The sequence below is a fragment of the Pagrus major genome, chromosome 19 (genome assembly GCF_040436345.1).
Source record: "Pagrus major chromosome 19, Pma_NU_1.0".
In the NCBI taxonomy this organism is placed as follows: Eukaryota; Metazoa; Chordata; class Actinopteri; order Spariformes; family Sparidae; genus Pagrus; species Pagrus major.
The window spans coordinates 2502560-2523354 of NC_133233.1; positions in this window are offsets into that span (position 1 = coordinate 2502560).

A 20795-nucleotide genomic window follows, 5' to 3' on the forward strand; every position below is an offset into this window, starting at 1 on the left:
GGGCAAAGGTTCACCAGAGCACAACAGACAAGTCCAATCTTATCAATGGTACAATAACCATCACTATCTTTGCACATCAAGAAATCAATTGGCAATATCCCCCCCAAAATAGTATATTTCTGGCGCACACTACCAATCACACACTCAACATGAATCCTGACATGGGCAATTTTCCTTGTGGTTTCTAAGTCAACAAGAGCTAACTGGGACTTTCCCCGAGTGAAGGCTGGAATTTTTACATGAGCCATTCTACAACCTAAAGTGGCCTGAATATTAAAGCCACGGTCAGCAAGAACAAGATCACCAGGAACTATGTTGTCCAAAAAGCCACAGTTTTCAGTTATGTATTTGTCACTTACTCTTCCTCCCCATGCATTTGAAATGTACGACACCATGCCCTGTGGTGTAATACCAATCAAGAATTTAACTGTGTTATGGTGCTTGTAGGAAGACCATGTTTCTGCTCTTGCTATAAGGTTAGACGTTCTATAAAAACTTCAAAACAGTCAATAATAACAGCACATTTTTTCCCAAAATGTTTCCTGAATTGCATTGGCATGGTTTTTTGCAAAGGCTCTCTTTCTGGCCATTTGATAAGTGGCTTCATACGAATAAACATGACATCAATGACATCAGTGACTATTCTAGAAGCAGTGGCTACTGATATGTTAAATGCATATGACAGGAAGGTTGTGGAAACATTAAGCCTAAGGCGCATCAGTGTCAGCATCAACTGCTTAAACTTATCAAGTGACTTCTTCACAGGGAGGTGGGGACTAAGGAATGTGAAGAGAACCAACAGTATGTAGGTAGGCCAGTGATAAATAAAACCTTTTCATCCTTATCAACAAATGCACTTTGGTCATAGGAAGTGGACAAATGTGCCACATCAGAGCGCAAATGAATGTTTTCAGTTCTAAGACTTTGAAGTTCACTTGTCATAGCCTTAATGAAATCACCAGTCTTATCAGTTTGAGTCCCTGTGCTGCACAAATTACTGCTGACATAATCACTTGTCATAGGGTCATCAGTCTCAGGGTCATCAGTCCCAGCAGGAGCAGCATCGGCAGGAGCAGCAGCTTCATCCTTCAGTCTCTGCTGGGTTCTATTCAAACGATATTTGTCGCGTGATGTCCCTGTTTCTTCAGGTGACCTTTGCTGACCTGTCATTCTAACAGATGGCACCCAATCTGGGTCATCCTTTTGATAAAGGTCAGACCTTTTACCTGGAATACAATGAGAGTACAGCACCTAAGAACTGTGTTGCTACTGTAGCAGGCTATTAAATGGTATTATATTAAGTCAATAATGCCACATGCAGTAGCTTGATATGAATTATATTATTGTCATCAGACTAGAAAATTAGTTAAGAGCCGCTGCTATCAACAATTCACTTACCTGACAAGAAATGGGCCGAACAAATTCGGATGTTGTCCAGATTTTTGCCTCGTAGATCCTGGTTTAGCTTCGCTAACCACAAGCGCCTCCTTTCCTCTGATAACTTTTGACATTGTTCTCCCTGATTTGTTTTAACTTTTGGCAGTCTATAAAACTCCAAATGTTTTTCACGGTCTGACCGATTGGTACAGCCAAAAACACGGCAATAATTCACCATTTCCTTTCGTTCGACGTTCGGGATCTGCTTGAGTGCGTGCGCTTTGTTTACCTGTATACCTAATATGGTGACTTCCGGTTTGATGACGCAGTGATGACGCGCCATGAAAACCCACTATAGGGAGGCCTCCATTCAAACCAAAAGCCCAACATGCAGTCTTTATGCACTAACAAAACCTGAAAATGAAGGAGAGTGCGCCAATCCCAGAAGTCCAGTAAGTCCCACCTAGTTACATTTCTCCAGATTCAAAACTCTCTTCTCCCATTGACTGCAAGCACACTTGCAACTCACCACAGTCCCATGTTGCAAGTTGCTGGAAAAGTTAGCTTTTACCTGTGTGGCAGTTACTGAAAGGGAACAACCAAACGTTTGGATTGTAACTTTGCCTAGGCCACAGTCTTCAACCTTGCTGGATGAGCCACAGATTGCTTCTTATTTATTAAACATGTTCCTTATCCAGAGGAAGTGGATTGCTGCCGAGCACTTTGCCCATGTCGACTCTGCTGTTTCCTCAGCTAAGAACAGCCACCATCAGGATGCTACAGCAGCAACGCCATTCATTCAAGCCAAGGTACAAGCTTGATTAACAAGGCAGAGGGATATACATTAAATTTTATTTAGTGTCTGGGCAGATACTGTGATACTGTGGTTGTTGTTTGCCTTTTCTTTGTGCTCATCACTAGTTGATTTAAGCTTCTCCACTTTGTGGAGCCAAGTGTTAGCTTTGCCCCTGTGTGAATGCACAATAAGCTGCATTTCTATCAAGGAACATTGACCAGTGGAAGGTGATCAAGCTCGAGTTTGTTCAGCAACTGCTGAGTAATAGAAAGTGTGTCTCTCCATGGTTGTTTCCTCGTTCTTGCTGCGCTCAGAGCATTTTTTCCTTCTCTCTCTTTCTCCTCTCTACTAACCCACATGTACATGCACACTCTTACACATATCCATGCACACCTCTGGTAAACAGATTGCTTGAAGTTAACTTCACCTCCAAGCCATTGTTCACTCAGACATGTGTGTCACGGTAGCAGGGCAGCTGTGGCTCAGGGGTAGAGCCAGCATCTTGTTATCGGAAGGTCACTGGTTCGATTCCCCCTGGTCTGCATGTCAAAGTGTCCTTTGGCAAGATACTGAACCCCAAACTGCTCCTGATGTGCTGGTTGGCCCCTTGCATGGCAGCCACCGCCATCAGTGTATGAATGTATGTATGAATTACTGTAAGTGGCTTTGGACAAAAAGCGTCTGGTAAATGTAGAGCACCATCTGATCAGTGCTGTCATATCTTTTTGCGGGGTAACAGAAGGAGTTGGCTGCTTCCTGTGACGCGTGATGCTTCCTGTGATGCACACTGGGACTTCCATGAGATCGAAAGCTGTTGTTTACTGTGTCTGTCTCTTTCTCTATCTCTCTTAGCTGATTATTCTTCGATTTCTGAGTCTTTCATAGTGCCCCTGGTTTTGTATCTTAGCTAACGTTATACTTTATAACTTGTACGTATTTTGTCGAACTGAGCTTCTGTTACTGGGTAGTCTGTAGTCTGTCTCTCACCAATCACATTGTGAAGTTTGCGGACGACACAACAGTGGTGGGCCTCATCAGGGATGACCATGACCTGGCTTACAGGGAGGAGGTGGAGCAGCTGGTGGGCTGGTGTAGAAAAAACAACTTGATCCTGAACGTGGACAAAACCAAAGAGATCATTGTCGACTTCAGGAAGAAGCCGCCCAGCCACACTCCACTTCTCATCAACAACACGGCTGTGGAGGTGGTCAGCAGCACCAAGTTCCTGGGGTTGCACATCACAGACAACCTTACCTGGTCTGTGAACACTGTGGCGCTGGTCAAGAAGGCACAGCAGCGTCTGCACTTCCTGCAAAGGATGAGGAGAGCCCTCCTGCCCCTGCCCACCCTCACTACACTCTACAGGAGCACCATAGAGAGCATCCTGACCAGCTGCATCTGCATGTGGTGTGGAAGCTGCAAAGCCTCTGACTGGAAGAATGTGAGGAGAGTAGTGAGGACAGCGGAGAAGATCATTGGGACTTCTCTCCCCTCCATTCAGGACATTGCTCCCAAGTGCTGCATGTCCCGAGCTGGAAATATATATATAATATAATATCAGAGTCTCCTCCCACCCTCACCATGGACTGTTTTCCGTGCTGGCCTCTGGAAAGAAGTTCTGCAGCATTTGGTGCAGGACCACAAGGCTCTATAACAGCTTTTTCCCCCATGCCATCAGACTGCTGAACTCTAAGTGAAAATTGTCGTCTATTCTTAACTTAACTATGTCACTGTCAATAATTTGCACTTTTTAGTATGTTTCTGTTTTTGATATTTATTTTTCTTATTTTGGTATTTTTTTGATATACTTTCATTTTAATTCTATGCTGAGCCTCTGAAACAAAATTTTGTTCTGTGTTCATTTGTTGCTCACAGAATGACAATAAAATCTGTCTAAGTCTAAGTCTGTTACTGCCCAGTCAGCTTTCCTCAACCTAGACTAGCTCATTGTTTTTGCCTTTCACCGCAGTCAACACAGCCTCGATAAACAAGTGTTACGATGGCTTGTGCTGACTGTTCTGCAGTTGCAGATAGTGTGTCTCTATTAGCGAGACGTGTCCGTGAGCTAGAGCAGCTTCTCTCAGTTAGAAACACGGGCACTGCAGATAGTGTTAGCCCTGGGCCTGATAGCAGGCCTGCTAGCCTTAGCACTAGCTCAGTCTCGTCGGCAGCTGCTGTGGAGTTTGTCCCTGCTCGGTCGTGGCGTGGGAGAGGGCGCAGGAGCAAGTCACCGATTGTGTGGCCTGGTCAGCAGTCACCCCTCCTGATTGCTAACCAGTTTTCTGTCCTCGCTAGCCCAGATGTAAGTCCTGCTGGCTCGCGTGCCTCCCCAGCCCCCACTGACGGGGCTTCACTCCACATGCTAGTGATAGGAGACTCCATTACCCACAACGTTAAGTTAGTGTTGTCAGCAACTGTTCACTGTTTACCTGGGGCCAGACATAGAGGCTAATCTTAGGGTGCTGGCATCATGCAGGGAGAAACAGGGAACCCAGGCACACAGTACCACAAGCTACAGCAACATTGTAATCCATGCCGGCGCCAACAATATTCGTCAGAAGCAGTCTGAAATCACAAAAGATAGCCTAGCCAGGACTTTTCAGGCTGCTATAAAGATGTGTCAGCATCGATTAATTGTGTCTGGTCCCTTACCCCAGCGGGGTAATGATGAGACGTACAGCAGGCTTACAGCTATGAACCGCTGGCTGGCGCGTCACTGTAGGGAGCAGGGATAAAGATCCGTGGATAACATAGATATAGTGCAGAGTACCAGACTGATAGCCTAGTTTACAACATTGAGACTGTCACCTTCCATCACCACTCTCTCATTGAATCATGCTCTAAATGTGTAAATCACAACAATTTAATCATGATCTCCACCTCTGACGGGGAAATGTCTCAACAAGCACCTTACACAGTCTTACATAATAAAATACCAAAGCTAATCACTACGGCATCCCATCATCCCTACGTGCATAGGCAGCCAAAACTTACTACTACTAAAAGGTACCTTGTTCCAATTCCTAAATTATCTACCACGAGCTCCACTGAATGGCCTGTCACTGGAAATCACAGCTCCAATGAGCTTAAAAACCTCAAATTTGGCTTCATCAATATTAGATCACTGTCAACCACAGCCTTACTGATTAACCATAAGCTGGACATGATTGGCTTATGTGAAACATGACTGAAACCTAATACTTTTAAATTAAATTAAGCCCCTCCTCCTGACTGTAACTACGCGCATGTTGCTTGGGCCTTGAGCCTGTTGCTCTAATCTACAAATCTATTTTCAATTTAAGCTTCAACCAGGATATTACATTTACTTTGTTTGAGGCTCTGGTTTTAAAACCATCTTCATCAAGTACTAACGCCTTGTCCAGGGAACTGGCTTTCACCTGGTGGTAATCTACAGACCTCCAGGGCCTTACTCCCAATTCCTAGAAGAATTCTGTGAATTTATTGCAGATCTTGTGACTCATTCAGATAAGATCCTAATTATTGGGGATTTCAATATCCACTTAAATAAGCCTTCTGATCCTCTAAGTAAAGCTTTTTAGGGACTGCTCGATATTTCTAGCTTTATTCAGCTTGTTCATGAACCTCCTCATTCCATTGGTAACACTCTGGATTTGATCCTTTCCCATGGATTAGATGTGTCAGCCCTGAATGTTGCTTCCGTCTCCTCTGCTGTGTTGGACCACTCTCTTATTACATTTGAAGCGTCATTAGCCTGTCCCTGTATCGATGACACAAATGTTTTTACTTCTCGTCATATCAGCCTGGCAATCATAGCAACACTCAGTGAAAAATTGCCTGTGGTCCTGGCCCCTTTTGTGATTGTGACAAAACCTGTGGAAAAATTCACTAATGAAGTTAAGTCAGTACTCGTTTCTCTCCTCAATTCTATGGCACTGGTCTCTACCAAGACAAGATGACCAAAGAAATCTACTCCCTGGTTTACTGATGAAACCCGAGATCTCAAGCAGGCCTGCAGAAAAATGGAACATGCATGGCGAAAATCTAAATTGGATGTTTTTTATCTTGCATGGTGCGATAGTGTACTTAATTACAAACGTGCTCTTAATGCTGCTAGAACAGCATATTTCTGCGGCTTAATAAACAATAATAAACACAACCCTAGATTTCTCTTCGACACTGTGGCTAAACTTACTCAGAAACCACAGTCTGTGAGCTGTACATCCTTTAATGCAAACGATTTCTTAGATTTCTTTTGCAATAAAATTGATGAGATTAGAGCCAAAATTAACTCATCATCTCTGGCTTCCTCGTCAAACTTGATTATAAAACAGCCTTCTGCTGATTCTTAGTTAGTCTCAGCTTTTAACACTTTTGAAAATATCTCCCTTGAGATATTGTCTAAAATTGTTTCATCCTCAAAACCAACTACCTGTGTCCCGGACCCCCTTCCGGCAAAACTATTTAAGGATCTATGGCCAGCACTGGGACCTACAATGTTAAATATTGTAAACTTATCACTCATGACCAGTGTTGTCCCTGCTAGTTTTAAGTCTGCTGTGGTTAAGCCGCAACTTAAGAAACCACACCATGACCCAGGATCTCTAAATAATTATAGACCAGTATCCAACCTTCCCTTCTTCTCTAAAGTCTTAGAAAGAGTTGTGTCCCAGCAACTTTCAGGCTACCTACTTAATAATAATCTCCTGGAACCTTTTCAATCAGCTTTCAAAGCCTGTCATTCCACTTAAACAGCACTTACTAAAGTGGTAAATGACATTCTACTTACTTTAGACTCAAACTCTACCTCAGTGCTTCTGTTACTGGATCTCACCGCTGCATTTGATACCATAGATCATGGCATATTGTTAGATCAACTTGAAAGTCAATTTGGCATCTCTGGCCTGGCTCTCGCTTGGCTAAAATCTTACCTGTCCAAAAACACAATGTGTTTCTTACAATAGTACTACATCAATATTTACTGATGTGAAGTATGGAGTTACCCAGGGCTCTGTTCTGGGCCCTTTGCTCTTCTCTTTATATGTTTCATCTCTCGGGCAAATTATTCGGAGTTATGGAATACACTTCCACTGCTATGCAGACGACACTCAGCTGTATGTGCCCATAAAAGCTGATGATAAATCTCAAATCACAAAATTAGAGACCTGCCTGTATGCAGTGAAGAAATGGATGTCAGAAAACTTCCTCCTCCTAAATTCAGATAAAACTGAGATGCTGGTCATTGCCCCTGCTCGACAGAGACACCACTTTGATCCCGTGACTGTAACTCTCGACAATTGTGTTATTTCTCAAAGTTCAACCGTCAAGAATTTAGGTGTTACTTTTGATTCTACCCTCTCTTTCGATCAGCACATCAAATAAATTACCAAGATCGCTTTTTACCACCTACACAATATAGCTAAAAGGTCCTTCCTGTCCACCGCTGACGCAGAGATCCTGATTCATGCCTTTGTTTTGTCTAGGCTGGATTATTGCAATGCCTTATTTTTGGGTCTTCCACGTGAGAGCACTAAAAGTCTTCAGATGGTTCAAAATGCTGCAGCCAGACTCTGAACACGTACAAGAAAATTTTATCATATTACACCAATCCTAGCCTCACTGCACTGGCTCCCAATACATATAAGATCAGACTTTAAGGTGCTGCTGATGACATACAAAACTGTACCGGACTTGCCCCGTCGTACATGTCAGATCTTATTAAACTGTATATGGCAGACTGCTGCCCTATAAATTTATTGGGCAGAGATCTCATGTGCAAACTGGAAATAACTCTTATATTTTAAGTTGTAAAACCTCATGAAAATGCACAGTTGTTTGTAAAATATTGCCCTGATCAGCAATAGCTGATCAGGGCAATATTTTTTATAGTATGCTTATCAGTGGAAGCTACCGCAGAGCGATATCAGCAGTCTATTTTTGGAAGAGGCCAGAAAACACACACCTCTTGGCCCACCACACACACACATGCAGTACATGCCAAATGAGTCACTTCAGTGTACATCTTTTGTTTCAATGGGTCCAGATAACCAGTATGAAAAGCATTGGTATGATGACAAATACAAAAATGAATGGTTGTGTATCACACATCTATGTTGGACAGAAAATAAGTGCATTGCATCTGTGCAACTTACACCCACTCAAAAACAGCGGTATCATGTAAATAACTCTGCACCGCACATTTCACTTGCAAAAGCAAGCACTGATAAATGGGAGGATTTGGATCTTTTTGCACATGCATGTAGCTTAGCCACCAAGTGGGACCCCACAGATGCCCCGAGTGTGTTTTACAACCCGAAGCTGCATGCATTTAGAAAGGTTTTTTCTGCAACCACACACACACACACAGCGAACGGTTCAGTTAGTTCCACTAATGACATCCACACAAAATTTTCTGTGAGAGACTGAGGCTGCTGCCGTCCCAGCCCTCCAGGAAGTCTCTAAGACTCAGTGGCTCGAGGAAAACATGACGTTGGTGTAATTAAAAATGCAGAACCAGTGGTTATCACCCCCAAATCTGATTTCAGACCTTGCCAACATCAATATCCATTAAAACCTGAGGCTATTGAAGGAATAACTCCAGTTTTTGAGTCCTTGAAAAATGCAGGAGTAATAGTGCCTTGTGACACTTCTCTTTTGAAGAAAATAAGAGACAAAGGAAAACCAACTGAATGGCGTTTTTTTTTTTACAAGACTTGCAAGTAGTAAATGATGCTGTACAGCCGAGAGCTCCTCAAGTTCCTAATCCTTACACAATTTTGAGTCCCACCAGACTCTAAGTGGTTTTCGGTGGTGGACCTGGCCAATGCATTTTTCAGCGTTTCTGTTCATCCAGATAGCCAGTTCTGGTTCACGTTTTCTTTCCGAAACCGGCTTTGGACGTTCACCCGCCTGTGCCAAGGCTATTGCGAGTCCCCTACTGTTTACAACGACACGTTGTGGAAAAAGTCTAGAGTCTCTGGCTCTGTCTGAGGGCACTGCACTTTTGCAGCATGTGGACGACCTTATGATTTGCGCACCGACAAATGAACAATGCCAACTGTTACGACTGTTGTCGTATTGTGGTGACGTGTGCAGGTGTGTGTATGTGTGTGCTCTTCTCCTCCTATCTGAGCGCAGCCTGCTGACCGGACTCCTCGCGGCTATAAAAGACCTGAAATGGCGTCGGAGGCTGGCAGAGAGAGAGAGGCAGAGAGACGGAAGTCCACACGCTCCTCACATATCCAACCAGCCACACCAGAGCATCTTTGTACCTTTTCTTTGTAGGAGTGGACTGCCATTTATGTTAATCTGTTTTTCTCCTGTGTTTGGCCAGTCAGGGAGGTTAGCCTTTGTCTTTGAGTTCTGTTTTGTTTCCTGGCAGGTCAGCTGGTTTCCAAAGTTAGATTCCTTTTTGTTTGTTTTGTTGGCCTGAGTCCATCCTGAAGTTATAAGTTAAATCGCACTTATGTTGAAATAAATACTTTTTTCAACTGCTTTAAGTTGCATCCTGGTGGTGGCTGCTTGGGTTTTGGGGAGAATGGGGCTTTATCATGTTGCGTCCCAGTCACCCCTGGATGGGGCGTAACATGAATTGGGGGCTCGTCCGTCTTCTTTTCACATTGTTCTGTAGTGGTAAGTTCGGTAAGTAGCGGCGTCTGTCCTGGTTGGCAGTTTTCTTTTGAGTGCGGGGGAAATCATGGAGTTTCCAATTGATGATTTTGTGAAGAATCCTTCCTGGGAGAAAATTGAGAAGTGCACGAAAGCAGACTTGTTAGTTGTGGCTAACTGCTATGAGGTAACTGTGTCTTATGGGGCGCGGAAAGCAGATTTGAAACGTGTGTTGTGTGAAAGGCTGGTGGAGAACGGGGTGCTACCTGCATTAGCTGCTCCTGAGGAGGAAGAGGAGGTGAAAGAAGCTGCTCCGGTGGCTGAGGCGAGAGTGACGGGGGTTGCTGGCGTGCTCGCCGCCGAGGTGGAGCGTGAGCCTGCCTCTGGTTCTCCTGTCGGCGGTAGGTCCACAGAGGATCTCCGCCTAGCCCTCAGAATAAAAGAGGTTGAAACAAGGAACAAAGAGCTTGAGGTGCAGGCCATGCATCTCCGTGTGAGAGCTCTGGAGCTAGAGCGAGGTGCACCTCCAGTCTTAACACCACAATCCACTAATCACACACTCTCTGCTGCGCCTGCTTTCGATATCAGTAAACACATAGCGTTAGTTCCCCCGTTTCGCGAGTCAGAGGTTGACTCTTATTTCAGCGCTTTTGAGCGAATAGCTGCTGCACTAAGCTGGCCCAGGGAGTTCTGGTCTCTGCTGTTGCAGTGCAAGCTTGTGGGGAAAGCCCAGGAAGTTTGTGCAAGTTTGACAATAGACCAGAGTCTTGATTATGACTTATTGAAGAAGACTGTGTTGCAGGCTTACGAGCTCGTGCCCGAAGCCTATCGGCAAAAATTTCGAAATAGTGAAAAAACTGCCAACCAGACTTACGTAGAGTTTGCGCGTGAAAAGAGCGTTTTGTTTGACAAGTGGTGTCAAGCATGTAGTGTGGGGAATCTGGCTGACATGAGGGAGTTAATTCTGTTGGAGGAATTCAAAAAGTGCCTCCCGGAGCGAATTGTAGTTTATTTAAACGAGCAAAAGGTGGCTTCACTAACGAATGCCGCGGTCTTGGCCGATGAGTTCATCTTGACTCATAAAAGTGTGTTCACTACGCCAAACCGCAGCTTTTATTCTCCGCCAGAGAGAAGGGTAAGGTCGCCAAAGTCAGTGCGTAAAAGCGCACCGTCCCTAGCAGCTGACCGCGAGTGTTTCTATTGCCATGAGTCAGGTCATTTAATTGCGGTGTGTCCTGTCCTTAAACGAAAAGGACAGGTTAAATCGAATAAAGGTCCCGCCGGTGTGGGTTTCATTAAAACCGCGTCCCCACCTGAAAAACTTTCTGACATGACCCCGGAGTCTGGAATGAACGACGAGGTGGATCCCCGCTTCCGGCCGTTAATTTCCCAGGGCTTCGTTTCGTTATCTGCGAGGAGAAAGTGCCCGTAACAATCCTCCGAGATACAGCTGCTTATCACTCGTTTATGCTAGATAGTGTTTTGCCTCTCTCGTCAAAAACTTTGTGTAATTCTGATTTGTTGGTGTGGGGCATCAAAATGAGTGTAGTCAAAGCGCCACTACACATGGTGCATTTGTGTTCGCCCCTAGTGACAGGGCGCGTCAAAGTAGCCGAGCGTTCGTGTTTCCCCATCAGCGGGGTGTCGTTCATTCTCGGGAATGATTTAGCCGGTGGGAATGTGTTCCCTCCACCCGAAGTTGTTAATGTGCCCGTTTCTGTTCTGCCCGACTCGGTCCCTTCTGCCTCCTCTGTCTCAAAAGTGTTTCCTGCATGCGCCATTACGCGCGCACAGGCTCTTAAAATGGGTGAAGCTAGTGATCTGTCTGAGTCATTCATGGCTACTTTAGATGAGTGTGTGTCTCCTTGTTCAGCTTCACCCAGTGTTAAAGATGTGGAGATATCTAAGAGTGTGAGTGCTTCCGAACCATGTGCTGATTCTGAGCTAAGCTTGAATGTAACTAGAGAGATGTTGGTGACGGCTCAGAAAAATTATCCGTCTCTGGCCTATTGTCTATCATCTGCTGTTACGAGTGATGAGCTTCACCCTGTTGTGTTTTTCTTTGAAGAGGGTGTGTTAATGAGACGCTGGAGCCCCGATTCATCTGTGGTAAATGCGGTGAGTCAAGTGGTTGTGCCAGGAGAATTTCGGCCTCAAATCCTCAGCCTGGCGCACGATTCTAGCTATGCTGGACACTTGGGTATCAGGAAAACGTATAGTCGGGTGCTGCGTAATTTCTTTTGGCCAGGGTTAAAAGCCGACGTTACCAGATATTGCCGGTCCTGTCACACGTGCCAGGTGGTGGGGAAGCCCAACCAGCCTGTGCCGCCAGCTCCCCTACAGCCGATGCCAGTGCTTGGGGAGCCATTTGAACGTGAGTTGTTGGATTGCGTGGGCCCATTGCCAAAAACTAAATCGGGTCAACAGTACCTGTTAACTGTCATGTGTGCTGCTACTCGCTACCCTGAGGCCATCCCATTACGCACTCTGAAAGCTAAACCTATCATCAAAGCTCTCACGAAATTCTTTTCTACATTCGGGTTCCCAAAAATAGTTCAAACTGACCAAGGCTCAAACTTTATGTCGAAGGTTTTTCAGCAGGTTATGACCGAGCTAAACATTAAACATATAAGATCAAGTCCTTACCACCCAGAGAGCCAAGGCGCACTTGAAAGGTTCCATCAGACATTAAAATCTATGTTGAGGAAGGCTTGCTTAGAGTCCAACAGAGAGTGGGATGAAACTCTTCCTCTCCTGTTGTTCGCTGTGCGAGAAACTCCTCAAGAATCCTTGGGTTTCAGTCCTTGCGATTTAGTATTTGGTCATACTGTGCGAGGTCCTCTCCGGCTCCTTAAAGAGAAGTGGCTGTCAGAAAAACCCAATCCCGAGCATAATGTTCTTGATTATGTCAGTTCTTTTCGTGAGCGTCTCCACCAAGCCTGTCAGCTGGCTCGTGAAAATCTGGCCCAAGTCCAAGGTAAAATGAAGCAATGTTATGATAAAAAGTCAGTGCTCCGTGTTTTTCAGCCGGGTGAAAAAGTTTTGGTGCTGCTTCCGTTACCTGGATCCAGCCTGCACGCTCGATTTTCTGGCCCATATGAGGTGGAGCGGAAAATCAGTGACACCGATTATGTTGTACAAACCCCCGATCGGAAAAGAAAGTCTCGTGTTTGTCATGTCAACATGTTGAAAAGCTACTTTTCCAGGGAGAGCTCTTCGCGTCCATCACCTGCTGCACCGGTGATCTCTGTGCGTCCTGCTGTTGCCGCCGTTGCTGCTCCTCCACCGCCGTACCGACTGGCTGAGGACGGGTTAGTGGAAAAAAGTTGTTTGATGCCAGTCGCTCGTTTGCCAAACTCTGAGGTTTTAAATGACCTGGAGTCTTTTTTGTCTCATTTGTCCGCTGCCGCTCGGGCAGATGTCCGTCAGTTAATCGAAAATAACTTGTCCCTCTTTTCTGATCATCCCCGTCAAACCTCTGTGTTAAGTCACGACATCGATGTGGAGGGACACCGGCCCATTAAGCAGCACGCATATAGAATAAATCCCACAAAACGGTCTCTGATGCAGCAGGAGGTGAGTTACCTAGCGGAACATGGTTTAGCCGTTCCCAGCACTAGCCCTTGGAGCTCCCCCTGTGTCTTAGTCCCGAAATCCGACAAAACGGCCCGTTTCTGTACCGATTATCAGAAAGTCAATGCCATCACTAAACCCGACTCTTTCCCGTTACCCAGGATGGAGGATTGCATCGACAGAGTGGGATCTGCCAGGTTTGTGACAAAGCTGGACCTGTTAAAAGGTTACTGGCAGGTCCCTCTCACACCACGTGCCTCCGAGATTTCCGCCTTCGTTACCCCCGACAGTTTCCTCCAGTATTCGGTCATGCCCTTCGGGTTGAGGAATGCTCCGGCCACGTTTCAACGTCTCATGCACCTTGTGTTAGCTGGAGTAAAGAACTGCGAGGCTTATTTAGATGATGTAGTTGCCTACTCCTCTACCTGGTCCGAGCACATGACAACCCTGTCCGTTATCTTTCGCCGTCTCCGCGACGCCTCCCTCACTCTCAATCTCGCGAAATGCGAGTTCGGTAAAGGGACCGTTACCTATCTCGGTAAACAGGTGGGGCAGGGTCAGGTTCGTCCTGTGGAAGCAAAGATAGAGGCGGTTATTGATTTTCCAGTGCCACAGTCAAAGAAAGCTTTACACCGCTTCCTTGGCCTGTGTGGTTATTACCGAGCGTTTTGCAAAAACTTTTCTGACGTGGTAGCTCCCCTCACAGCTCTTGTTAGCCCTCTGAAACCGTTCGTTTGGTCCGATGCATGTCAGGTTGCCTTTGAGTCTGCTAAAGCTTTACTGTGTTGTGCCCCTGTCCTTGCAGCGCCCGCATTCGCGCGGCCCTTCAAGTTGGAGGTGGACGCCAGCGCGTGCGGCGCTGGAGCCGTTCTCCTACAGGAGGATGAGAACGGGGTTGAGCATCCGGTTTGTTACTTCTCAAAAAAGTTTATTGCTCCCAGGGAGTAAGACACTCTCACACCCTGCTTCACTCTGACCCTGAAAAACACACAGACACTAGTGCTTCTCTCACAGCCATGCAACAACTTTCTACTGCTGATGAAAAACGACTCTGGCAAACATACGACTGCACATACACTAACGACATCTGGCACGGACCGGACGGTAAACCATGTTTACCTTTTTTCCACATTTTGGCAAATTGACACATGGTCAAGACCTGACATTCTTTTGAACATGTGTCAAAAGGGGGAATGTTTGATATGATAAAAAAACATGCTCAAAGACTTTGTCAATCTTGTCACATCTGCACTACACATAATGCAGGTAAAACTACACGACAGCCACAAGCAGCACATCCACAACCAGAGGGACCTTTTGAACATGTCATGATGGATTTCACTGAACTAACCCCAAGTGAAAGCAAGAAATATTGCCTTGTGATTGTTGACATGTTTTCCAAATGGGTTGAGGTGTTTCCCACCTCAAAGCAGGACAACTAACTTTTGTTTGTTTTTATGTCCCCACAAGCTGCAAGCTATGTCGCTCTCTCACTCTCTACAGCTTCCTCTTCCTCTTTCTCCTCCTCCTCCTCTCTTTTAATTCAGGCTCCCTTCTGATGGACCATGGACCCCTGGGACTATCTACCTCTCCTGGCTCCTGCAGCCTCACATACTCTCAGATCTGGATTGTCACACCCTGGGCTCCGCTGAATCATTGCTCTCCTCTCTTTCACTATCTCCTTATATCTGTATTTCTGTACATTTTGATGCCTCTTCACTCTTATCTCTCCGTCTATTATTAATTATCCTCTGTGGCCTGCCCTCTTCCAGGTCACCACGGTGGACAGGAGGTCGTGTGGCTCGGGCACCACTTGGCGATGCCTCGTCCTGCTCAGTCATCTCCTGGGTCCACATACTTTACATATATTATAATTTGTATCAGATATTCTGTCAATGCAACTTGTAAACTCTGATTTGCTGTTTTTTTCTGTACATGCAACATCTATTGCATGTCTGTCCGTCCTGAGAGAGGGATCCCTCCTCTGTGGCTCTTCCTGAGGTTTCTTCCATCGTCTTTTTTTCCCCCCTGTTAAAAGGGTCTTTTTTTCTCTCTCTCTCTCTCGCAATTCTAATTCTCCTCCGTATCATCAATAATTGAATTATTGTTAAAAGAAACACGGCCAGATTGATATTACACGGCATATCGATAGAGCTACGGGAGCTATTTTCTAAATAACGGTAAGTTTTTTTTCCGGTGAATTGCTCGTAGTTAGCCGTTGGATGACAGGCGTGAGACAAATTCATGAGTTGTGGAGCAGTACAACAGTCACAAGGCACGTTTATTCCATTGTTTATTTTATTACACATTTCAAAACAAGGCAATTTAAATGGCTTCCTATATTCATTTAAAAAAAAAATTAAGTGTAAAACGAACAGCATATAATTAAACATTCCAGTAAGTTACAATGTAACGTGCTGTTACTAAAGAGCCAAGAGAATAAAATATGAAAATATGCTTAAATAGAAAACAAAATATGAAAATAAAAAATACAGGACAGTAATCAAAAGCCTCTAATTTAACAAAATGCAGTAGTAAACGGAAAAGTATTGTGTGTGACGACATTAATGTGGTACGTTTTAATTGTGCGACAGCGATGATGTAATTAACGGCGCCAAGAGTAGTGTCCGAAAGTGTCCGAAAGATTTTCAGTTGAGCTCACTATATAGTCCACTACATTTATCTCCCCATGTAGGGAGTAGGGAGTAGTGAATGAGTGAGTGATTTCGGACACAGCCCTTATCTCCCACAAGATAATGTCCGCCATCTTGAGCTCTCACGTGACGTGATCTTCACAAGATCACATTTGCCATCTTGTCTCTCTCTCTCTCTGCCACACACACGCCACACCCACGCCACATGATTGTTTATTTGAGTTACTTGAGTTGCTTTAGTGTTAAGCTTAGTTGCTGTAGCTGTAGTCGGATAGTAGATATTTATTAATTGAAGTATTAATGATTATTGATCAATTTAGCTAATGATAAATAAATTCTTACATTGTGATTATTTGTGCATGTATATTGTGTCAGTGCTCGGATTCATTTCCTTTAATTTTATAATTTATATTTTATAAATATATACCTTTTAAAGTGAATCCTGTTTTCCCATTTGGTTATTTGTCCCTGATTCAAGGATAGTGTCCCGTTATGATGAATTCATATTAATAATTTTGTCATTATTTTTAATAATTACCATTAGTAATTATAATTTGCTAAAAACCAAATCTGCCGTAGCAGTGTGCCCAACAAGATGATACTACTACAGTTACCAACACAAGTCAAGTTAATCTTTTTAATATTGCACCAATTCACCAGAAGTTATCTCATGACACTTTTCATGAAAAGCATGTCTTTGAAGACCATAATCTTTATTTTACAGAGAGACCCAACATTTCCCTATGAGCGAGCATTTGGCAACAATGGTGAGTAAAAACAATACATGTAAGGGGGTGTCCATAAGTCAATCAGTCTGACGATATTTGTGATAGCCTACCTTCTGTTAATGTAGAAGATTCAAGATACTTTATTGTCTCTGTACTAATGTGCAAAACAATAACACCAGGAAAATACCATGACACTCCCTGTTGTCAAGAAGAGAACAACATAAAAACAGCAATATTCAGAACAATATATAAAATAAAATAACATAAATATGAGGTAGTTAAGACAGTACTCAGTGTAGTAATGTGCAAATAAACAATAACCAATAAGGCAAATGTAGGCAATTAGGGAAACAAATAGGCAATAGCAGCATAATCACGTGTTCAAGATGACGTAGACAGTCTGGTGGCGATTGGTCAGAAAATCCAGAGTCCAGTTGCAGATAGTTGTGGTTAACCATGTGACCGTATAGTCTCTCCAGGTGCTCTATGGCTGAATGGAAGGCGTGCTTGAAAGCATCCTCTTTTGATTTGTTTGCCTGGTGGGCAAATTGGTGTTGGTCCAAGGTGGAAGGGATGGTACGTTTGAAGGCCAAAATCAGCCTCTCAAAGCTATTACCTGTGTGAGTGCGATCAGGCGATAGTCACTCAGGCAACTTTTTTTTTTGACAGACCTCCAGTCGTTTTTTCTTGTAAGTTAAGGCCATAAAGTAATCTAATTAAATGAATAGATCACCTTACTGGTGCATTCAAAACAACTTGACTTGACCACAGCATACCTTAGTGGAAAAGTTCAAGCTTCACCTGCAAGTAGAGCAGCAGGAGAGAGGACAACTCTGCTCATGATTGGCTCACATGAGACTTAGGATGCATATTTTGCCTTCCTGATCATATCAAGAAATGAATTAAAACGTGACAGTGTAGACTAAAACCAACTACGGATATAAGTTTCACCAAATGGTCAAATTTTTGTACATTGCGGCTTGTTTGGCATTATTGAGTGTACACTTTACAGAGGGCTAATGTCCTGCGTTGATAATCATACATATGGCAATGCTGCTACTGTGACATGAGAGCTCCAATATTAACATGGTGACAGAACAAATTAAAAGTTATACAGTATTCTCTACCACATTGTGAAAGGGCCAACAAACAGCTAATCTGTGGTCTGTGACAAACATTTTAAAGCATATTCATTCAACCTTTATTTAAAGCTTGAAAAATCAGGTCAGGTCAAGACCTCATTTTCAATGATGTCAAGAGCACAAATTAAACAGAGTAGGTGCAAAAATATGATAACAAACAGCAACAAACGAACATAAGAGAACAAATAAACAGAGATATTACCCATATATTTACCCATGTAAGATTCTAATTATTGCTCAAAATATTAGTACTAATATGGCGTTAATAAAGGTTATTGTGCAGACTATTGTTGAACCCTCGACCATTGATATGACCTCATAAGTCAGTATGATAACACAGTGAAACCTCTTGCTGATAAGGCAAGTGTGGGTCTATTGACATACGTATTATTCAGGGGAAATAATTAATTGTAATTAAAGTAAAGCCTTGGCAAAATCGGAATGCATTCAGTGACTGAACTGTAAAATGTACAGAAAACCACAAACGACTTTATAGTCAAACAATTATTTATTTACCTAAAGACGAACACATGACAACAACAAAACATAAACAAGACTATGGCAACAAACCATTGCACAAAGACAAAGAAGTTCGGGGGTTGGACCAGGTGTAAATGGAGCCATGTTCAGCAACACAATAGAACATGAATGGAGGAACCTTTCAACAGACTGTTCTTGCATAGTTCAAAGCTGAGAGTAGTGAGATTAATTGAAAAGGAACCAGGAAATCTAGGTTTGGACTTATTGTTTTCTTGACCTAGTCTATATGTTCAAAACTGCAAGATTATCAACTCAGCTCCTGAAGGAGACCCAAAGTGGTTGCTCAGTGCAGATGTGGGAGTTGCCACTTTGTTAGTACCACCCACATCCCAGTCTACAAGTAGATGGCTGGACCTCACTTCCTCCTCTTTGTCCTCTTTGTCCTGATGGAGTGTTTGGTATTTGTTTGCGTCTATGAGTAATATTCAATGTAAGTGGCCTTTCCTTTTTTTTATTGGCATTATGTTGTGATGAGAATTAAACTTAATAGATATTGTTTGATAACTTTGATCCAATTTGTTAACCTTTAAACACATGTCAGGCTAATCATTGTTTTTCAATTATTGTACTTTCATGTGAAAATATCAAACATAATTTAAAGGCTGGAGTTATTATTTGGTGATTTGTTTGGCATGAGATTATAACTTCTTTGTTTAGAACCATGGAAATCATCAATATTCTCAATTCCCACTAAATAAATGGGTTTTAACTGAAACAGTTGTTTCATGGTGGTTTGTGGCTCCAGTCAGAATCTTATATGCTCATCAAATGGTCCTTCGAGCCGGATACTAAGTCACAATCCACACAGTGACCTTACATGGCTAATTTTGAGACTGATGGCACTAAACATATTGAGCCTGACCTTCATTAGTGAATGAAGGTCAGGGTCCATTGGATCAGCTTATAGATGGATCCATAACTGTAATAGACTCAACCCAGCCTTCAGCCCAGCCCAATATGGAGAAGGCCACCCAAGACGTGTCTCAAACAATACCTAAGCCATCTACACCTGCTCACCAAACAGAGCCTCGCCTTTCATCTGAACAATTATAACCTTTCTCTCAGAGAGCGCACCAGGTCCCCTTGCCATTAGTAACTTGTGAAGTATCAGTTTAAACCCTCACCAAGCCAATTAGTCATGATCCAGGGGATAGACCTAAAAGAGATATACGGCCCCTGACTACTATGGGATTCAGCCACAGCAGAGGGCGTTCACAGTCCCATGGTTCAAAGAGTGATCACAGCAAGAGGACTCATCGCACCAAGTCAGCCTCTAGTCTTCCTACAAGATCTCAACTTAGCAGGCATTCCAGGAGCTCTAATTTGAGTGATCTGAGCCAGCATTCTTGAGGAAAAGAGGACAAGAGATGAGCTGGAAGAGCTTAAGAGAGAAAGAGCTGAGGAGAAGGAGCTTAATGAACGATGTCAATTAATTGATGAGAAGGCCAGAGCTGCCGAGCATATGCAAGAAAATGCACACAAGGAGAGAGAGAGAAACTTCAGACAAGTTAGCATGGACCAATGTATCTGTATTAAAGAACAAGAGTCAGCTTGAGTCAGCCCAGCTTGTTTATACCTTTATTAGACAGAATCTTTCCAAAGATGATCACCTTGGTGGAGCTTCGGCTCTTTCTACTTCATCTATTCCTGATAATGTAACCACCTCTTCCTTCATTGACCTGCCGCCCACCGGGGTATTCACTCCTGCTCCCTGAAATATGATGTATGCTGACTCTGACTCTTATTCAGCTTCTACTCCCCCACCTTCCCAACTTAGCTTCCCTAAAGGAGAGGCCCTTCCCAGGCCTCAACCAATACAGCAAAGCTTAGCCGCTGTTCAGGCTCCCCCTTCGGCCTCTGTAGCTACTGCTCAAGCTTTTCCCACTTTGGCCTCCATAGCTACTGCTCAAGCCGCATCCACTTTGCCTTCCATAGCCACTGTTCAGGCCCCATTGTTGTCCATTCCCCATGCTCCTGCACAGATTTGTACCCTCCTCCAGTCATCATACATCTGCTTCCACCCTTTCTTTTAACCATGGACATACCCCTCCAGCCACGTCCAAGCCCCTAATTATACTGCATCTATCCCTGTTCCTGGACAGCCCACTTTCACTGGTAGTCTACTACCGATGCAAGTCATGTCATCCCAGCAACACAATCTACTTACTCACGTGTTCAAACCCCCAATATTACGGATCTGTTCTCCTTATGGAATACCAAGGCCCTCACTTCCTGTGTTTAGGAGTGGACAAGAGAGTGATTTTGCCCTCCTAAAAATGGCTTTGGATAACCCCCTTGACCATCACCCCCATCTTACTGAGCAATATAAATATCAGATCATTTTAGATCATCTTCAGCATCCAGGAGCTAAGAAATTCAGCCAAATCCAGCATGCATG